Raw genomic sequence first — 21,725 nt, 5'->3', positions numbered from 1 at the left:
CAGTGCACTGACACTCCGGCAGCTCGCAATAAACGACCTAAGTCTACTAATAACATCCCCTCTCGAACGACCATAGAGAATGGGTTCTTGATCAATGTCAGATCATTGATTAAGAATAATATTGCCTTTAGGGATTTTGACTCAGAGAGAAAACCTCTTTTTGTATTCATTACAGAGACCTGGGCTACCGATCACTCCGGACCAGACCTTTTGAACGCCATTCCGGAGGGTTATTCTCTGGCCAGAATGGACAGAGAAAGACGAAGGGGTGGGTGGGATTGGGATTCTTCATAGAACTGCAGTCAGATGCAAAACTGAACATTTATCGGCACCCACTGATCCCTATCAGGCCCTCTTCTTCGCCTTGAATCCTTCCCCCTCTATCACTTTCTCCGGAATCTTGATCTATAGGCCTCCCGGTCCTAGGTCAGAATTCTGTCAGAATTTTATAAAGGTTCTAGAGCCCTATTCAGACAGACCTAACCTCACCATTTTGGGGGATTTTAATTTTCACCTTGAGAAGGACAATTCCACTGATACTGCCCTCCTGTTGGACCTACTAGCCTCATGTGGCCTGTGCCAGAGAGTGGATGGCTGTACTCATATAGCCGGACACATCCTGGACGGGGTCTTCACCAACGACCCCAGGGTACGGACAGGGACCCCCCTCCCTCTGTCCTGGTCAGACCATATGGCCATCCCCTTTGATTTCACATACTCAAATTCCATCCCAGCCTTAGCAGCCACCAGTAAGTGGGGATTTAAAAGAAACTTTAAGGGGATAAATTGTAACACATTAGCTCCCCTATTATCCAGCCATTGCCCTCCATCTGCAAGGAGCACTCATAGTGCTGGGCTTGACCTGCACCACTCTATCCTGAAGGCAGTTGATATACTGGCCCCTGTCAAGCCACACTATTCTGCCAGAAAACGTCCCTCGGCTCCCTGGTTTTCTGACACCCTTAGGTCCCTTAGGCAGGGATGCAGAAGGCAAGAAAGAGCTTGGAGAACCTAGTTAAATCCGGAAGTAAAGCAAAAGCATAAGACCCTCCTTAAAGAATATAAATCAGCGGTGCTTGCGGAAAAGAAACAACACTTATCTAAGCTGACCACCTCCCTTAGCTCCACCAGGGAGCAGTTTAAAATCGTGGACTCCCTGTCAACCCTGCAATCCCCTGACCCCATTTTGCCATCTCAAGAGCTTTGCGAACAGATTTCCACTTTTTTTCACGCAAAGATAACTGATATCTATTCCAGTCTGGAAACTCTCAATCAGGACCTAGAACCTCCGACTACTTCCGTTCCTCCTTCCGTGGAAGTAGTTCCCTCTGTATCATCACTTGGCACTCTTCACAACTTCCCTCAGCTTACACTAGAACAACTCAATCTGTATCTAGATAATCTGAAGTCAGGCTCTCCTCTGGATCCCTGCCCTTTAAAGGCTCTTAAAGAATGCAGAGACGTCCTCCTCCCCGCCTTCCTTGAAGTTATCAATCTTTCCATTCCGGAAGGTGTCTTTCCCACGCCTTGGAAAATGGCCATAGTTAAGCCCCTCCTCAAAAAAGCCTCATTGGATCCCGATATTTTAAAAACCTTAGGCCCATTTCATTGCTTCCTGCCCCTGCCAAAATGCTAGAGGCCCATCTTAACATCCATTTGAGTGCCTTTCTGGAGAATGCCAGCCTTCTTGATCCCTCTCAACACGGCTTCCGCAGAGTGCATAGCACCGAGACCGCTCTCACATTTGTCACAAATGACATCCGTGCTAAGGTCGACAGTGGCCAGACTACCCTTCTGGTCCTGCTCGACCTTACAGCCGCTTTTGACACCCTAACTACCTCCATCTTAGTTAAGCGTCTCATGGAGATAGGAGTGAATGGTCCCGCGCTCAGCCTATTGAAATCCTTTCTGGATGACCGAGTACAAAGGTTCAAGTTGGGCAACTTTCCCTCACCAGCAAAGCCGGTGCAGTGTGGGGTTCCTCAGGGGTCTTCCCTGAGCCCCACACTTTTTAACATTTATGTAACACCGCTCGCCAGACTTGTAAGATCTTTTGGGCTCGAAGCTGTATCCTATGCCGACGATACCCAGATCATAGTCTCCATCTCACACTCAGCCGACATAACAGCCCGGAATTTCAGAAGCTGCATGGAGGCAGTAGCTAACTGGATGGTGAGGAATTTCCTCAAACTGAATGGGGAAAAAACTGAGGTGTTGATCTTTGGAGGCAAGGAAGAAATATGGTCAAATGATTGGTGGCCTCCCGCTCTTGGGGTCTGTCCTAAGCCCTCCCAGTCCACTCGAAATCTGGGTGTCATCTCTGACAATAAACTTTCTTTTGACAAACTGGTCAGCAGGACAATCTCCACTTGCTGTGGAGCTCTCAGGACCCTGAGGAAGCTGGTGCACTATCTCTCTCCAGAATCCCGGAAAACTGTTACTGTAGCACTAATCTCCTCCAGGTTAGACTACTGTAACGCACTGTACTTGGGTATCAATAAACGGCAGGTACAACGCCTGCAATTGGTACAGAATGCAGCTGCCCGGTTTGTCGCTGATGCCCCTAGACTCTCATCAGCAACCTCCATCAGGAGGGACCTTCACTGGCTCCCTGTGCAGGCCAGGATAGAGTTTAAGGCTGTATGTCTTACTCACCGTGCCCTGCATGCCGGTGGATCAGAAGATCTTAAATCTTTACTTACACCTTATATCCCCACTAGGGCCCTCCGATCTGCCAATAAAAATCTTCTTGCGAACCCCAGAATCTACAGAGCCAGATGGGGCGGGAGGTTCTTCCACTCCCTTGCCCCCAAGATCTGGAATACTCTTCCAGCAGACATTAAAGATCAGCCAGCTCACTTTCTTTTTCGAAAGGTTCTAAAAACCTGGTTCTTTAGGGAGTCCTATCTGTAATTCCTCCTCTTTTCCCCACAGCCTATACCATCATTAGCGCCTTGACGCCTACGGGCAAAGTTGCGCTGGTCAAATCCTTTTTCAATTCAATTCAATTCAATTCAATCCTAACATTATCTTTTGAACTACGTATGGACCCCCATTTTCAGATCATGAACATGTTTGAAGAGCTTTAATACAAACAAGGGCAAACACAATGGCTACATTGTTGGCCCGGGAACCCAGCTAGCTGGGTTCAGTTCACAGCTTTGGCATTCAACCAAAAAAAACCTAGCTAGGAAAATCTCTCTACGTACCTGTGCCTCAAATTATAAATAAACAAAAAACAAAAAATGTCCAGGATGAAAAACATGGAAGAGTGGTGACCTAGTTCGACACTAAGCTTCAAGGTTGGGTGCCACATGCCACCTGAATCAAGTATCCAACCCATTCTTAAAGATGTTCTACTTCCATCTGTAGAAAGCAGTTCTGCATCCAAGTTAGATTAATTTGGAGTCTTTTGCTCATCAGTGGGGGGTTTTCTGTTCGCTTGCAACTTTTTGGTGCCTGTGAATGCTGCTAACACTGGAAAGGTATGACTTATTGGTATTCAATCAATCAAGTTCCAAGATCTTACCCTTTCTGATCTTCACTGCAACACCATGATAATGTGCTATTTGTTAAGAAAACCCCCATGTTTTTACAGGTTACCCATGAAGCTCTAATCCCTGTGTCTATATTAGACCTGGAACTAACCCTGAAACCTTCACAACAAATGGCGAAAAGGTAAATGCAGCTGTGGCCTACAGAGGCAAACCCAACATTGTTAGCTCTCACAGTGTCAGAAATTTTACCAGCACACAATGCTTTTAAAAAGGTCCAAAAGGAAGATCAATCCAAGGGACTAATCCAAGGAAGAAGTATCATTTGTCTTTATACCACTATGGCAGAAGCAGAGCTGACAAAAATATGGATTATCTCTGCAGAAAAGGCCACAAAGTTCTCAATATCGGTTGCTGAGAATGAGTTTATTATGTCACAAGAACGTCTTGCCAGGTCTAGGAAAGAACTATCATCTTGGCAGGCTCTTCCTGCAGGAATAGTGATGTTGCAAACAATGTCTTAGGAGCAGGTCTCAGTCACAATGGACCCTCTCAATTTAGTGAATCCAGACCAACTCTCTAGAGAAATTTCTCAGGATCCCGCTGTTGACCTAGGAGTATAGTCAAGTACTCAGATATTATTACCCTTAGGGCCTCTCACTGATAGCTCACCACAGGAGTTTTATAATAATTCCCCTGGTGGAAATATAAGCATTTTTTAGACAATTTGAAAAAACAGACTGTAAAACCTCTCCAACACTGGTGATTATTATGGATGCTTTAGCTCTGATACAAGTGACAGTGGAGCAGATGGTATGCAAGGCAGAAACAAGAACTCACGACTAGTGTATATCCGCCACATGTTTGAGGAACAAGGGATTACATTGGAGTCATCAAGGAAACATTCAATGTTATATTATGTGTATTTAGCGCACTATCACCAGTGATTGGAGCCTGGTTAGATAACATCGGAGTACAGACTGAAGTAGTTACAGGTTTTACCTCATAGCACTTCAACACGATGCAAGATTGACACAAGAAAAATGAATGGCTTGAATATAATATCGATTGAATAGAAAGCGAATCATGTGGAGATAATGTACACCTGTTTGGGGTGCCAGAGTAAGCTGATACCAATAAATCGATACACGCCTAAGTAATTAAGCTGCTGTGTGAAAATATTACTAGTGTAGACACTAGAATGGATCCTGTGGATCTAGATGCTGAAACTCAATGGGCACACAACAGTCATCCTTGGTCTCCAAGAAGTATCCTACTTGTCCGCATAAAATCTTACTCAATTTCTTATTGAATTTGGTGGTGAGAAAGCCTTACATAAGATCTTCAAACCTATCCATACAAGGTATTTAAACTGTTGAATAGGCTCGATTTGTTCAGTTCACAGATCAAGAGAACTGGGAGCTACAGCAGTAGATCCTAATATTCAAGGTTATAGAGGCTGAAGCCTATATACAACACATATCCTTGGCCCTTATTGTGAATGACCCATTGTTGTCTGATCCCTGCACAAATCCACTAACACTGGGGTTGAAATTCTAAGGTAAGTGAAAGTTAATGAACCCAGTAATTACACTATACAATAAAGTTTGCTTTGCATTTCTTCAGGCCAAACCTTTAGGAATCTAACAGGAGTAAAATGCCGGGCAAATACAGAAACCTGCTGATTTTTCATGCAATTAGCGCCAAAATCTAGTTGTTCCACATTATGAGGGAAAGCCTAGTTATGCATGCTATATATTGTACAGAATGAAATTCTAACACCTTGCTGTATTGGATTTTATCACATTTATTAAATATATCCCATCTGATAAATTCCATCCCTTGTGGTGATCGAATTAACAGGGTGAGATCAATAACTTAACCTCCTAACACTCATAATGAGAGTCTATTTCAAAAGTCCAAGTTAATGACTAATGAGATGGAAAAACTATTGAATTAAATAGCCAATTTGTTTCAAGACACACAGCCTGATTATGAGTCCAGCAGAGTGGAATTAGCTTATGAAATTCCGCTCTGCCTGTAAGGTGTGGGAGAACCAACCTAATTGTTCCATCCGGTAAAACTGATCCAAAAAAACACTTAAGTATTTCGCTGCAGCAGGAGTAAAGTTTTATTCCCTACTTCTCCTGCCCCATCCCTCACCCTCTACCCCACCCATAGGACAGTGCATACATTTACCACCTGCTCAGAGCAGGTGATACAGGTATGCAGTAAAACCCCAGTTATGAGGGGAGGGAGCTATGCAAGAAGAGGGGGGAAGCAAGCTCTGGCTATGGCTAAACCAATGGAGCACCCTATAACCATTGGAGTTCCGTAGATACAGAGGGGTGCCCAAACATGGGTAAATCAACTTTCGTATTTCCCACACAATCTCATTCATGCTACAGATAAAATGTAGTTGGAAACAATGGGATTCCGTTATGACTAAGAGCATTGATTTGCATGTGATAGCCTCTATGTATGGTCCCATTGGGATTCAGGGACACATGACCTGTACACTATTACTACAATCAGCTGCTACCAACTGGTAATAATGTCATAGCCGTGTCACATCGTGCTGACATCATGTAGCGGTGACATTGGGCTCATGCACAAGAGCATGACCCAAGTCTGTAAATGTGAAAATAGGGAGCAGTTTGTTACATGGATTCTACTACCAGGGACCCTACTGCTCGTCCCTACTGCTTAAACTGCTCGGCACTGTGGTGGGAGCAAAGGAACAGAGAATTTTGAATAGGCAGAAAACCTTTGAGAGAGGTCTTTCAGCAACTGAAAGTTATAAGGGTTTAAGATCACGCGTCTTTGGAAAAACAGGCTTTTTAAAAGATGTCACAATGTCATGAGGTCAGTTTCCAGATGTGTAAACAGCACAAGCAAACTTTGATAAGGTGCAGGGCCGACTTCGGATATAAAAGCAGCCCTGGCACAGATGCTGAAACAAGACTCGCTCCCTTCATCTCCTTGCGCAAAGCGCAGTCCTTTTGTTTCCATACATCCATTTTCTCCCTTGCCTCCTCTCCTCTCGTTTTTTACCTCTCTGATTGTGTTGCATTCTCTTTACCTTCCCCTCCCCCTCTTTCACTCCTGCAGCCTTCCTGTACCTGCTGCAGTTAAACTAAAGAAGCTTAAGAAGGTGACAGAGACACCAGGAGTGGCCCTGGGCTTTCAAAAACTGGCCTCCAAGGGCTCCAGCCCACCAGTGAACTGCTTGGTGGAATAAAAGGCCTGTCCAGCCCTGATAAGGAGGAACATTTTATGGTTCAATGTTTTGCTCTTGAATGTTATCTTCTCAAATAATCGTCCTCACGTTAATGCATCTGCTGTCAAAATTCATTGTTGAGCCCCTCTGTCTGAGCCTCCCATGCTACATTCTTTTGACTTCAAGGCACGCAGCATCAACCATTGGCTGCCACAGAGCTCCCAGGCCCCTCCCCCCACCACCACTCCAGTCCTTTGCATGGCCCCATGGACGACCTTGATGAGCTCTGTGAGGAGGGGCAGATGAGCACAAGGGAGCAGAGTTTTGTGATGTCATCCACCCTTAGGGGCAGATTTACAAGCCCCTTGCGCCAATTTTTCGTCACTTTCCCCATGTTAAAAGTGATGCAAAAGTGGCGCAAGGGGCTTGTACATCTGCCCCCAAGTGCCCATCTCCAAGACGGAATGCCTCTTTAATCATAATTCCTGCACTATTTATTCTGGGCAGTAGCATTTCCCTTTTAGCTTAGACTAATGCAGATCAAGAACCTGAAGTGACATCCTAGTAACACTCAAGCCCAGAAGACAAGCTGCAAATGTGCAGACGTTTTCTTTACTACAATTTAGCTCTTTAAATCTTTTTTTATTGAAGTCAGTGAATATTCATATCTATAAACTAAGTACAAAGTCATGATTACTAATGAGAGCAAACAACAGAAAAACAGTAGCTGGACAAACCTGTGTGGACTATAACCCTAGAGCCTAGGAAGCGAAGAAACATAATTCGTATTACTTTGCATACAAAAAACAGCACCCCAATAAATCTGATGTTAATGTGATATCACAAAGCAGCAATTTGGGCACTGTGTATAGCAGTGGCACAATTTTGAGAAATCAAAGTCGAATTCCAATCTCCCCAAAATCTACTTATCACCATTGATTGTTTTGCAGATGCATAAAGTTTGGGCCCCCTTTCCCTACTCCCTACAATGGTAATTTCCTAGGTCCCTGACAAATAAAAGGAGTTAGGATTAATTACAATTTAACAATTACAGTGTAACCTATTTGGCCACACAGTAATCGGAATATGGGATTAAGTATATATTTATTACAAATTCAAAGCCAAGCAGATATAATTCAGACACAGAAACTTAGTATAAAAATATAGACTCACCAATGGGACTACATAGAGTGGTGCAAAATGTGTCCTCAACAACAGGAAGCAAATGAGAAATTTTGTAGCCACAATACAAAGAATAAGAAACACAGTCTGGTGGTTAGATTGAAGGTTATGATCCTCCTGCCTATACACGAGGTTGTCTTGGAAAATCCATTAAGCTCTATAATAATGTATGGATTAGGGGAAGCCTCTTTAAATTATGAAAGCAGGGAAATGTGTCAGGGTAGCAGACCTTCTGTAGAATGTCTCAAAATGGAATGAATATGGTACAGCATGAAGGCACACAGCAGTGGTGTCGCAAAGAGGTCTGTAGTTCTCAAAGTCTAAAAGGAATCTCTAAATAAGCTGGAGTGTGCTCAATAAGTATACCCACCAAAGAACCTCCTAGAATCACAGGTCACATGTCTCATTATTTTCCACCTTCAAACATAATAATCTTGGCAACTACATTTCTGAGTCCTTTCTTTTAGTCCACACATTCAAGACATCCTTGAATTCCTTCTGTGTCCTAATTCCACATGGACAGTAGTCCTCCCTTGCTTGTTACCACTTCTCATCCTTGCCAAAAATACTCCTCCTAAACTTCACTATCTCTTTTACACGAAGTACATTCTATATTAATTCGATCACATGACTGCACATGCAGAGGAGAGCAAAACATTGCAAAGGAGAGCAAAACATTGCACCCAAAGCAAATGTTCACACTGGAGGTTAAACATTGAGAAATCCAAATGCTAAAGTCCTCTGGTCAACTTAATGTGGTAAATACCTCAATACACAGTTAAATGTGTGATTATAAGTACGTGTACATTAAAATTTAGATACAGAATACTAGTCAAAGGAATGCGTTTTCAGTTATAAAATAAATGCATAGTATTATTCAAATGAGTACATGAATTAATGAAAATAAACATTATTCAAACCACTCAAATGCAGGTATACATGAAAAATGCAATTCGTTGTCACTGTAAGGGAAAACATTAATTATGCATACACACGTACATGTCAAGATTACAGAGTAAATGCACTTACTGTACTATTAGCACATTACATCACATTAATAATGTTACATCACAGGATTATAGGAGGCCATGTGTAAAAATATGCATATGTATCTATACATGAAAGGGTGGAGACAAAATTATGCTGCTCCAGTTACATGAATGAATACCAAGAACAGGACAGTAAACACTCACTGCTGTAAATTACCAATTTTTAAAGTAGCAGTGGCTCACCTATATAAGACACCTGCTTCTGCTTTGAGAAGTTCTACTTCAGGCAAATTCCTAGTCAATACTGTCATCCCCAAACTTTGTTCTTGTTTGAAGGCACAAATGTCACCAAAAAGTACAATTTACGGGGGTTGATGTGGATTATTGAACGTCAGCTTTAGACTCCTCTAATACTTAGAAAGTAACCTTTCTTTTCTATCAGTTATATAAATGCCCATCAGCATTCAATATAATTGGCATCAAATGATTTGCCATGAATTACTATTTGAGTCATTCTTTATCATCCTTAATCAGGCCACTTTTGTATGCTACTAACTTGAATCTGACCTACTGAGCCAGAGGATTTCTTTTTACCCTATACCAACCACAACCCTTTTCCAACTTCTTCCCCAACTAAAGCTCCCACTTGTAAAGAACACATTCGGAGCACCCATGCACCACTGGCACACCTGTCTCGAAAGGGGCAGTAAAAATGGACACCAGAACAGATCCAATAGGACAGGAGTTACCAAGTAGTTTCAAAATCAATCTAGGTTTCTCATTTAATAATTTTCTTTTATTTTGTTTGTTTTCATTTTTTTTATATTTCCCCACATCTTTTTGTATTTTTTTATTTACTTTAATCTACATTCTCATATTCCTTAACCTTGTGTTTCCTATCGTCTTTGTTTCCTTGTTTGGAAAATAGAGTATATGTAATCCCAGGCAACCTAGGTGATATCCTGTTACACTGATAAAAGTTTCAAAGAATCACAGAGGGTAAGTGTTAGATCTGTAAGTAGCTTGGAATCATCACCTTCAATTTAGATAGGTGTTGCAAAAATACAAATGCTGATTTGCTGTAAATCTGCTTATGTATTATCTCAGCTCCAATCTCTGAGACCTGTTTGGTTTAATGAATGCGGGAAAATGAGAATTTAATCATTTGTATGTCAAAATGATTTCTGAGTAGTCAAAATAAATTGTCTACAATTGTGTTAGTCAAAAAGTACATCAACACTGTCCATGGTGTCATGGGACCTTTTTGTGGCAAAAGAAGGTTCACAAAGCCCACACTGTATTTCAGTGAAGCTTTAAGGTCCTTAGTAATCCATTTACTTCTTTGTTAGTTCACGATTGCCTGCATTATTATCTCAAATGATTATCAAACAATTCTAGAGAATACTCTAATAATTATTTTAAAATGTAGTTTATATTTTGTCTTCATTAGCATTTTTGAATGAACAAGCAATAGAATAAGCCATACGACATGGCAACATGACAATTCTGCGGCATTGTCTTTCAGATCGCATCACAAAACACAGAGGTCAGGGGTGGCCCTTCCAGGCCCATCGTGGGGGGCGGGGGTTATAAGCCACTTTTAAGCGTTTTGACATTTATGCTTCACCAGGGCTTTGCATCAACTAACACCCATCTGATGCGCAGTGCATCTGAAAAAGGGAAGTCTGGTGAGGAGGAGTAGTCGATAGCAGCACGCAGCTGCCCAGCCATCATTACTTGCATCCAGGCTGTCCCACACCCAAGGAGGTCCCTACCTCATCAACGGTTGAGGCCGAGCCCTGTACCCCTCTCCCTTCACAACCCCCCAGTCACTCCAACATCTCTCCCCACATCTCCAAGTCGCGCACTGCATATTCATTAGTCTGCACTCTTTTCACCCAACACTAATTACTTTTATTTAGTTTAGACTGACCCTTGCCTACACCATGTATAGGTCCTGCTTCAGAGCTGTGCACCACAGTTGTCTCCCCATAATACCGAATCACGGTAATGGAGCTGAAAGATTACTAGACAGTTCCAAGTTAGATAAAGACCAGGTGCATGAATTTTCCAAGTATCAGGACACATCTGATTCTGCTGTAGTGCACTCACTAATTTTATTGATGTGTTTCTTGCAGAGTTTTTCAATTGAAATTATCCAACTTTTCTACCCATCTAGTGCCCATGCCTGGGTATTCTACCCAAATATCATACTTTACATATAGTTCTGTCTTGACGATATATATACATATCTACATATTCAAAGTACATAAATCTGGAGTTAAGAATAGTACTTCTATCCAAATCTATGTATACCTACCTCCTCAATATTGTTGTGGTCAACATTTTAGCTAAAATATCCTTGTAGTATGATAGTTTTGTGCATGGGAGTCTCACATTCCTGGTTATTGGGCACGTCATAGTGAATAGTTGTATCATCATTCTTGAACTAAAGCAACAAACCATGAAATAAATAATGTTATCTCTAATAATGAATCCACAATTGCAGCATTGCCTGTCACGCCTTCGATTGCTCATACTTTACTTTGTACTAGAACTCATTGTGTTCCAATTTCTCCAAAGACCTTGAAATTTGCCATAAAAGCAGGATCTGTCTACATGCTGACAATTGTTTCATAACTTTGGTGGACTTTGGTAGAGGACCACCGGAGACATTACCCTCCATCTGCATTACCTATTAGGGTCCTGACTGGTTGTATGTGAAACCCATCAGCCATTCACCCCCACAACATGCTTAACTCTCCACAGTCCTACAGTCTAATGTCAAGTTGTCTCAACCCACTGCCATCTTGCTTCTCTAATGAAACCAGTGCTCCTTTTCTTGATGTGTTTATGTGCTAATCATCATAGCTATTTGTGATGATTTAGAAATAGTGAGGAGCACTAGTGCACACCATTCTAGAGCTACAGATGTGATATGGTCATTCACACAAATAATCTAAATGGCATTATGGACATTACAGTACACAAGAGATCTGCTGGAAACAGACTAAGGTATGGGGTCATTTAGAAAACATAATTTGGTAACCAATTTAATTAATTTCCATACCCCTCAAGTGCCTCAAATTCAAAGCTGTCAGACCATTATTCATGGGACCATGAGGCAAACACTGTCTACTGGGCCTCAGCCATAGGGGCTGGGGTAATTTGCTTCTGAAGTCATGTGGTCCAGTCTACTTTGGGTCTGCACAATAGGGCAAACACAACCCCTTCTGTCCTTGTCTCTCTTTGGCAGGGATGGCAAGCTGTCATAGGCTTCTCAGGGAGGTACTTTGGAGGTATATTTTGCCCAAAACTCTACAATTAACCAGTAGTGCAATAATTGATTGTCCAACTCAGTGCAGGTCTTATATAAAAAGGAAATACTTTAATACTCTCAGAAACAAGTAATGCACACACTGCAATGTACAGGTTAAAAACTTCACTGGGGCGGGTCCACTGTACCTAGGATTAAAGGTCCCCTTCAACCCGTTGTCTCCGAACTAATATATGACGTTACAACGCAAACAATTACAACGCATGCTTTTACAATGGGGTTTTTTACATCACAACTACCATTACATTGCATGATTTTACAACGCATTCCATTACCGCGCATTTTTAAAAACTACCATTACAACGCATTCCATTACAATGCATAATAATTTTAGGGCAACAGTAGGGTAAGTGTTGGATAGTGTAGGGGTAAAAATTATTATTACCACTCCAGTGAGTGCAAGAGTAGGGTATGTGTTGGATAGTGTAGGGGTAAAAAAGACTATTCCCACTCTAGTGAGTGCCACAGTAGGGAAAGTGTTGGTTAGCCTAGGGGAAAAAATTACTATTCCTAGCAAACCCCAAAACCGATACCCACCCTAAAACAAAATAATCTCCATTACTTACCTTATAATGCGTTGTAATGGCATGCGTTGTAATGGTATGCATTGTAATGGCATGCGTTGTAATGGCATGCGATGTAAAGGCAGTTACATTGTAACAGTTGTAGGGTAAAAGCATTGCGATGTAATGACTGCGTTGTAATTGATGTTTCCCTCTACCAACTAGGTGTAAGATATGGTACAGCCATTTTCAGGCACAGTGAATAGCTACCCCTCTAATTCAGAGTTTGTACATTCAGTTTTACAGTCTTAGTCCTAGTATGTAAATCTCACCAATGTGAGTCCTTTTCTTCCACTAGTTGCGTTCAATGCTCAGAGCATGTAAATGTAAATGTACAGGAATTTATATAGCGCAAATCACCAAGCGGTTTCTAAGCGCTTGCTTAGGGAACCCGTCCTGGTATTCCCCTGTGAGATAACCCCGGCAGGGTATCCGCAAGGTGAAAGCCAGGCATCCCGCCGCGAGGGGCCGTTGTGGAGATTAAGCGAGTTATTGCCCAGAGTCGCAGAGTGTGAACCCGTGAATCGAGTAGGCACTGCAGCGAGAATTGTCGAGTCATGGACATTTTAGGACTCAAGACCCCGCCGAGCCGGGAATTGAACCCTGGTCCCGGGCTGACCTCTGCTTCCAGGTCTGCCTCCTCTAACCAGTGAGCCACACTTCTCCACTAATGTATCTAGTCCCTCTTCACTCCTCCAGGCGGAAGACTTGTTGGCTGAATCTGCATTAGCACTCTGGTCCCATTCATGGAGGTCCTCACCTAGAGTGTGGCTGGCCGGTAAGCTGTGGCAAAACTGGTGTCTGTACTATTTTCAAAAATATATTGTACCGGGCACAGTACTGATTTTTTATAGACAAGCAAATAGACTCTAGACTCACAAGAATATAGTACAACTCATGAAAACTGACAAAGAAAAATATACAAAAATATTCTATTTTATTTATCAATTTGTTTGCTTATTTTGTGGTAAAAAAGATATATATATATATATATATATATATATTCATAAATACAATTCACATATAGATAATTGTAATATATGACCAAATACACATAACAGATAATATAGTGCAAATTAGAACCACATATTAATTCACATGATGGTATAACCTGAGAGCATGATAACTTCAATTGATATATGCAAGATGATCAAAGACAATTTATGAGACTCATGATAGTCTGTATGAAGAATATTGGGCTGAAAATACTTTGAGCCATATGTGGAAACACTGGTATTGTTTGTAGAAAACTGGTGTATGTAGTCATTCGCAGGCTCTCGTCTGGACGCAGGGTGAGTTGCCTTGGGTCAGGGGCCATGGGCCACAAAAGGCAGTTCTCAGGGCGTATATTCAGTTCCAACACCACTTATACTAGGTCATAGAGATTCGGGCTGAACAAATCCAGCTAGCCATCATGGCGATGCAGTCCACTTTAGCCACACTTCATAACTTGCAGTTACAGGGTCTGCTTTGTTAACAGGTATTCAGTGTCACAGCAGTGCATTCCACTAGATTACCTGCAGTCCATATAGTACTATGCAGACCACCTCACTCCTTGGTCAAAGACAACATAGAATTGAAACAACAAGTTGGTCAGAAGATCTCACTTCATACAAATAAAGGATGTGGATTGTCTGTCTGTACTCGCAGAACAGGTCTGGGTTGGTTCTATTTTCATGTTTCCTTTTCAGGCTGTCTTCCAGACACAGCCTTTGTGTGGCATGCTGTTCCCCATAGCAGGGTCATCTCAGTAGGAGGAGTCACAACAGAGTTACAAATTGGTGTGAACGTCTGCAAGTGGCTACAACAGCCACCTAGAACACTGATCAGGAAAAGAGCCAAAAGACTGTCCTTCCATAAAGGACCCATTATACTCTGAACAAGAGAGTGCAGCCACACACTTCACCCTCACCTTCTAGCAAATTGAAGTGTTCTGGAAGACAAACCAGCAGCTCATTGCAACAAATGGACACTTAGTTGAATGTATGAAGTGAGTCCTTTCTCATCTTTCTCCAATTTGTTTTCTAGATTTCCTCTCTCCAGCTTCACGCATGTCAGCAATACACATCTTGTGCAGATGAATAGGCCAGGAGATTCCAAATGGAAACCACTGACCTCCATTACTCTGGTACACTCATGCATACAATGAAATGTACAATGCAGGCCAAACATATACATAGACACATGAAGCACTGGGATGTTAGTACTATGCACTAGATTAGCGCATAGCAACAGAACTTTGCATGAGTGGGTCAGTAGGCCTCCACTGCTGTGAAACAGAAAAAATGCTCAGGTCACAACTACCAAGTCACAAAACACCATCTGCTGCCACCACTGCTCTACATGCTAAAACCATGAAAGGGATAGTAGATTGCTATCAAACAAATGAGGGCAAGCTTTGTGCGCTCTTAGTACAGGACAGGCAGTGGCATTGCAATGGGAATGCTGGGCCGTCTGCTCCAGGCGGCGGCCCCCCTCTCTTACCTTCCATCTCGGGGAAGCAATCCCCACTGCTCTTCAATCAGCCACCGTGGGATGGTAAACGAAATGGTGTAATCTCAATAGCACCAGACCCGCTCTTCAATGCAGCCAATGGGCTAGCAACGCCACTGATGACAAGTCCAGGACCTCACACTTGTCAAGGGACAGACCTATGCCTTCGTTCACACAGTATATTACTATGAGACTGGGGCCAAAATCAGAAAAGAGAACACTAGAACCTTGCAGTTAAGCAGTCATGGCCCAGGAACACAACAGTACCCTATGCAGTGACATTTCCATTCCAACAAAAGCACAGGGCCTTTTTTCAACTATTTGTTTCCATATTACATAATGTCAGACAGTTCATTTATAGTTGTGCAGTTCATATAATGTCCTGGTTTATATGCTTTTTAGGGCTAGCGTGGACAGCTTTTGCTATCTGTGGGACCTCATTCAATCAGTGCATAATGCACTGAGAGGATGGAGCAGCCATTGCTTTCCAAGTGATGTTCAAACTTTGGATCAGCATATATTATTTGGAATGGTAACTAACAGTCATGACATACAGTGTTTTTCCATTTTACTGTATAAGTCCACAATACAGTGGAGTCACTATCCATGCATCACCATGGCTTCTGCACACCAACCCATTGTGGAACTTTTCTGTGAGTTATACAGGCTTATATGGTAGAGGCACTTGCAGTCATGGCCAGAGACCATGGACATGCTTAATATAGGGCACAAGAGAAAAGGCATTTGGTAGTGACAGTAGGTATTTCTATTTATATAGGGGCCTAGTCGTAAAGTACATTTTGTAGTACGTTTAGTAGAACCACAATAGTGCTACTAAAGTACTGCAACATGCTATTGACAAACCTACAAGTATAAATAGCTACCACTCTTATCTTTTCGATGGGGAGATCAACATACGTGTACGTTTACTTCTTAGGGCCTGTTTCCGATGTGGTTGGGAACGGCTCCAACCATCGGTCAGAGCAGTTCCAACTGCATTGGAATTGCCCCTTAGGATTCCTTTCCGACCAAGCCATTTTGATGGGCTCGGTCGGAAGGGAATCTGAATCAGTTTTCCGAATGGCCTCCGTCGGGCTCAGAGAGCCGGTCCGCTGGTTGAAAAGCCCTCAGTAACCCCTCAGCCGGCTTTTTCTGGCAGCGGGATTACGATGACAGCTTTCCACTACCATTCTGTGTTGGCCTTTCCAACATTGGGAATCTGTCTTTGGGGTCCCAAAGCAGGGCCCCCATGTGTGCAAGGCCACCGAATGGAGGCATAAGGGGCACCTATGGTACCCCCTTATTGATTCATGCACCCAGTGGCAGGCACCTTGAGGTGCCTGCCACGGAGTGCAGGTATGAAGTGCACCCCTGCTCTTTGCAATGAGAGCATACATTTAGTTGGGAATTCATGGCTCCATTGTAAAGAATAGGCATGCGACTGAACAGGGTTCGGTTGCATCCTACTTACTGGACTGGAACGGACAACAGGAGGTCTTTTGGTTCCTTTTCCAAACCGATGTCGGATGGACTCCGGTCCTTCCAACATTGGAATCAGGCCCTTGGTAGTAAATGTGGAAAGGACCAGGTGGAGTGGCTGAAAAAGGATCTTTCTTACTACTAAATGGGAGGGGTTTAGGGAGGAGAAAGGCGGGCTTTGGGGGTTAAGGAGGGTTTGCGGGTTAGTAAAGTGTATAGGGAGGGACATACACCCAGTCACAAAAGAGTAAGCATATTGCTATTCACACACTGCACTTCTAAAGTTAATGCAGAAAATAGTAATACATTGCCCCACACATGGCCAACCAATGGTCGTGCAAAGCCCCTCCCAAACAAAAAAATGGTGGGAGGGACTTATAGGAAATAATGTTAAATTAAATTATTTAAAATATAAATCCTTATAATTTAATTGAAAACATATTTAAAAATATAACATTGATTATTTAATTATAAAATATTTTACAACCTGTTTTGAATTTATAATTTAATGTAACACTAACACACTGTACTTCTATATGTACTACAGCCAGAAAGTATCCAAAATAGTAGTCAATTACACAAGCTCAGAGCTGGAGTAAGGCCAGCACCATACATTTAAGACCACTGGTACTACAACAGCCCTCACACACAAAATAATGGTGGGACTGACTTAAAATAAAACCTTGTGGGAAATCATGTTCAATTAATTAAATTAAAATAGTTAACATATAAATATGCATAATTTATTGTTAAAACATATCTATTAACTTTTACAAAAATATAGATAAATTAATTTTAATTAATTGTATTTTTTAATATAAAGTTCAGAATTTTTATTTTATTTAATGTAATATATTGATATTGATCAAATATTAATTCCAAATTAAGTTGATAGTGTTGTAACATTTTAAAAAAAATGTTGTTCTACATTTAAATATATATTTATATATATATATACACCCACACACACACACAATTAGTTTATCTTAATATTTACCATAAAAATATACTGACTCATTTCTTTCAAGTTAGATTAGTTTTTTTTATTTCCTTAGTACTTTACTACAACATGGTTGGGTGTGGAGATCTCCATATGGTACAATATAGGGAACGCATTACAAATTTATTACACTTTTTAATAAATTAGTAAGCAAATGTTATGTTAAATATTAATGTAAATTATTTATATACACTTATTTAAGATGTAAAACAAAACATAAAAATACCATAGTGTTATTAATTAAATGTTTAATTAAACCTTTAATTGATTTCAATATTTAAAAAAATTCACATTTATTTTCACCTAAAGTAAAACAAATGATCATACATTTTTATACAATAAAGGGAATAATAATTATTAAAGGAGATATAGAGATGTAATTAAACATTATTTATTTACATTTTGATTAAAAAAGTGTCTTGCATCATATTTTAAATTAAGAAAGATTATTAGAATATTTTGTAACTAACTATGTATAACTTTTAGATTTTTTAATATTAAACTATATGTATTTATTTTTTAAACTATTTTAAATAATGTAGCTTATTGTAACATTACTTCCAAGGGGATTCTATTTTGAGTCCCTACCTCCATTATTTTCAATAGTAAAGTGTTGAAGTATCAATTGTTGGCCATGAGAGGTTCTTGACTTACTACTTTTTCTTTGTTGGCAGTAGTAACTTATGTTCGTAAATTTGTCTCCACCCCCGTTTTCAGGGGATGGAGGAGTGTAAATCTACATGCTTGAATAACTTTGCACTTGGATTATGTAAATAGCCAAAAGAAATAAAGTTACTCACAATGCAAGAGTAAATTGCTTGTGTAAATTATTTGCAAATGTAAGTTACCTTTCTAAATGTGTTCATTCTTTGTTATTTGTATGGCATTTATTGCAGCACAAAGCCGGAAAAAATGAAAGTAGATTTTTATATAGATTACAGATGGAACTTAATAATTACTTTAAGTTTTGCTAAAATGAGTCATGTTACAGAATGTTAGTTTATACCGCATCAACATATCATTTACTGCATTTATCATTGAATTCCCCATTTGTGATGCATGCCATTTTGCACTTCAGAAGATTCGTTGATGCATGCATTCAGTCAGCACCGTCAAATTGACACATGCTGCCTACCTAGGTCCACTTACGCACTTTCTGCTATCGTTAGCCCCTGTCTCCTTCCTTCAGCTTTCTTCACAACGTCCTCTGGTCCCTCAATGTCAATCCTGTTTGCCCCTTCACTCTATCTAGTTGGAAGCCTGTCCCTGACGCTCTTTTATTCAGAGATGGTTTATTTGCGGATTAGCCATCCAAGCCTAGCAATGGCTGAGGCAGTCTGCTGCAGAGCAAGCCTAATTGGAGTTGGCCTAACGACTAGGGCGCTCGACCTCGGACCTGCGGATCTGGGTTCGAGTCTCGATAACGACGCCAAAACCTCCTGTGATTCTGGGCAAATCACTTAATCTCCCCGTGCCTAAAATGAATGTGTCCACATGTAACGTAACTGGTGCTATGTAAAGCGCTCTCATACCCGATTCGGGTCTAGTTCGCGCTATATAAAACTCTGCAAAAAAATTAATCACATGAGTACTCCTCTTTTGGTCCTGTTCTGATTGGAAATCACTCTGAATGGTCACAGCTCATAAAGATCTGTATTTATTGATCCTAGTGCAAGGCACCATACATTTATGAAACCATGCACTCATGTCTGTTTGGAACAGCCATCCTTTCATGCAGCCATGCAATCATTCAACCTTACAGTAACACTTTCACCACATAGGCAATTACCTATGCATTCATCTACACAAATACAGATACAAACTTAGTATTTGATATAAAGCGCTTTCACTTAGAACCCAGAACCACTGGCTTTGTCAATGGTTTCATAAAAAATAGCTTTTCCACTTTACCCTTAACATTTTCTGCTTGTCACTGTTCCTGTTCTACTCTTCTTGTCTACTACTTCTATGCTGGGGAATTGATGGGGGGTCTCCACGTCCTTTAACCATTACACTTGAATAGATGCTGCTGTCTCTTTCCCTCCCTCGCTCTCACATTATCACATTTTGAGCATTTTTTCTAGTTGTTCCTCTACTTCTTTCTCTACTTTCCATCTGTTCCACTATCTTTATAATCTCTGTATGGTGGCCTGTCTTTACACCTTCCCTTATCTGCTCCATTACGTCTAATGTACCCTCTCCATTGTCCCTCTTTCTAGCAAGAGCTCAGGACAGAGTAGAAGTGGAACAAGACTTATTACTGTTTTTCCTTTTTGTCATTCCCTTTCTACTGTGATCAACAACCCTTATTTTTGTATCTAGCAATTCCTTAAATGCTGGAAATTATATGTTCTTTTCAATAAATCAATCCAGCCCCATCAACATGCCCCTGATTTCCATCACAGGCCATTGAGTATTTTTGTCAATTTTTAAGATGAGACTTGACCCTTCTTTATTTAGGTCATATGTCAACAAGATGTCCTTAAGTCAACAAGGATTAACCATCTTGAGGCACTACAACAAAGGGCATCACAATGGTGTGTGCACCAGCAGAGGGCCTTCAGTTAAACAAATCCCTTCTTTAAAAGTCAGTGTGGAGAGAAAAATACACAAAGGTTGTGGCCTAGGTGTCTCAAGTTAGGAATGAGGTGATGTATGTGGTATCCGATAGTTGGAGCTTGTTCATTCCAATTTATTAAACCCCCTTAGATGCTAGTGTATAGTTGATTACCGTGTTGAAGTAGGACCAGTAGAACCATGACTCAACAGAGGGCATGTTGGTGAAAGATAACACTTTAAATGACATTAGTGATCTTATGCATAAGTGACTGATTGGAACTGAAGGTCACACCCACATTTCAGCCCCCTTGAGTGAGTGATGGTGTTAGTCCATGGTGGTGGTAGTCAAAGTGAGGAGAGCCTCATTACAAGGAGGAGATCATTTGTGCCATTTTTGATTTGAGACTGAAAAGTAATCTAACGACCAATACGGCATCCTGGGTTAGTCGTGTTTCTATGTGAGGCACAGATGGTTTGTGGCTACCTGGAAAGGAGGATAACATTAACTTTGTTCTGTATCTTTGCTTTCAGACAACCACGTTTTTCAGGACTCAGTGGAAGCTGAAGACAGCAAATTTACTAAGTTGAGAGTCCACCTGTTTTTAATCAAAACATGCTTATCTGTGAATTAAATTTGGTGATTTCATCCAACTGTTTCTTGTTATGTTATCTGTGTGCTTGCTTGTGACATAAAAAACGCACGATCTAATTCAAAGTCATTCCTGCAATCTTCATTATGTTGTGTTTGCATGGTTCCCTCCTGATTGGAACAACTAGTTGCCCTGGGGAAGCTACATACATTAGTTTGATTTTGAAAAGGATAGGCAAGTGACTTTGGCTCGCAGGAAGTTTTCCTAATCTGCTAATGGACTTCATCACAAGCGCCTAAGGCAATCCTGATGGGGACAGATACAGGAGTTATCTGCTCCATCAGGATTACAAATTGTGGTGTTTCTCTCAGAGAATATTCTGCTTAAAGCAACATACATATCCCTGTGAACAGCAAGGAAAAACGAGGGAAACTGGTTCAGAAATACAGGCTCCCATGTTATCCCCTAAAGATTTTAATCCATGTACTATCCTTAACCCTGCAATTACTTAGAGCCCTGTAATAGTAATTCTAGGGATAGGGAAATAACGGGTATCATTACGAGCAATGTGTAATAATGCCCTATGCATATCGTCTGTGTGGCAAGTACTGAGCATCATGTGTCTCTACACACTGCACCTGTTCAAAGAGAAACCATGTGGGCAAGACATAGACTACTGAAGTGAACTTTCTCCTGGCATCTTTTGGATATAATAATAAAACCTGGACTCCCACAGTGCTCTTTCACGTACAAAGATGGAATGGGAAACAAGTTCAGGTAATGAATACTGGGATCTTTGAGTGATTTATATTTAGAGAT

The 21,725-nt window shown here is 41.1% G+C and overlaps 1 long non-coding RNA gene across 1 annotated transcript in view; it reads left to right on the top strand.

Moving 5' to 3' along the window:
• LOC144771857 (uncharacterized) overlaps positions 1-20,962 on the top strand; it is a 32,700-nt gene extending 11,738 nt beyond the window's left edge. Inside the window, exon 3 of the long non-coding RNA XR_013599520.1 lies at positions 20,848-20,962. This is a non-coding gene — a long non-coding RNA (uncharacterized LOC144771857). The remainder of the gene's footprint in view (positions 1-20,847) is intronic.
• Positions 20,963-21,725: the final 763 nt, after the last annotated feature.

The sequence above is a fragment of the Lissotriton helveticus genome, chromosome 8 (assembly GCF_964261635.1).
Source record: "Lissotriton helveticus chromosome 8, aLisHel1.1, whole genome shotgun sequence".
In the NCBI taxonomy this organism is placed as follows: domain Eukaryota; kingdom Metazoa; phylum Chordata; class Amphibia; order Caudata; family Salamandridae; genus Lissotriton; species Lissotriton helveticus.
The sequence above is the reverse complement of the archived record's forward strand: the minus strand, read 5'-3'. Positions and strand labels throughout refer to the sequence as shown.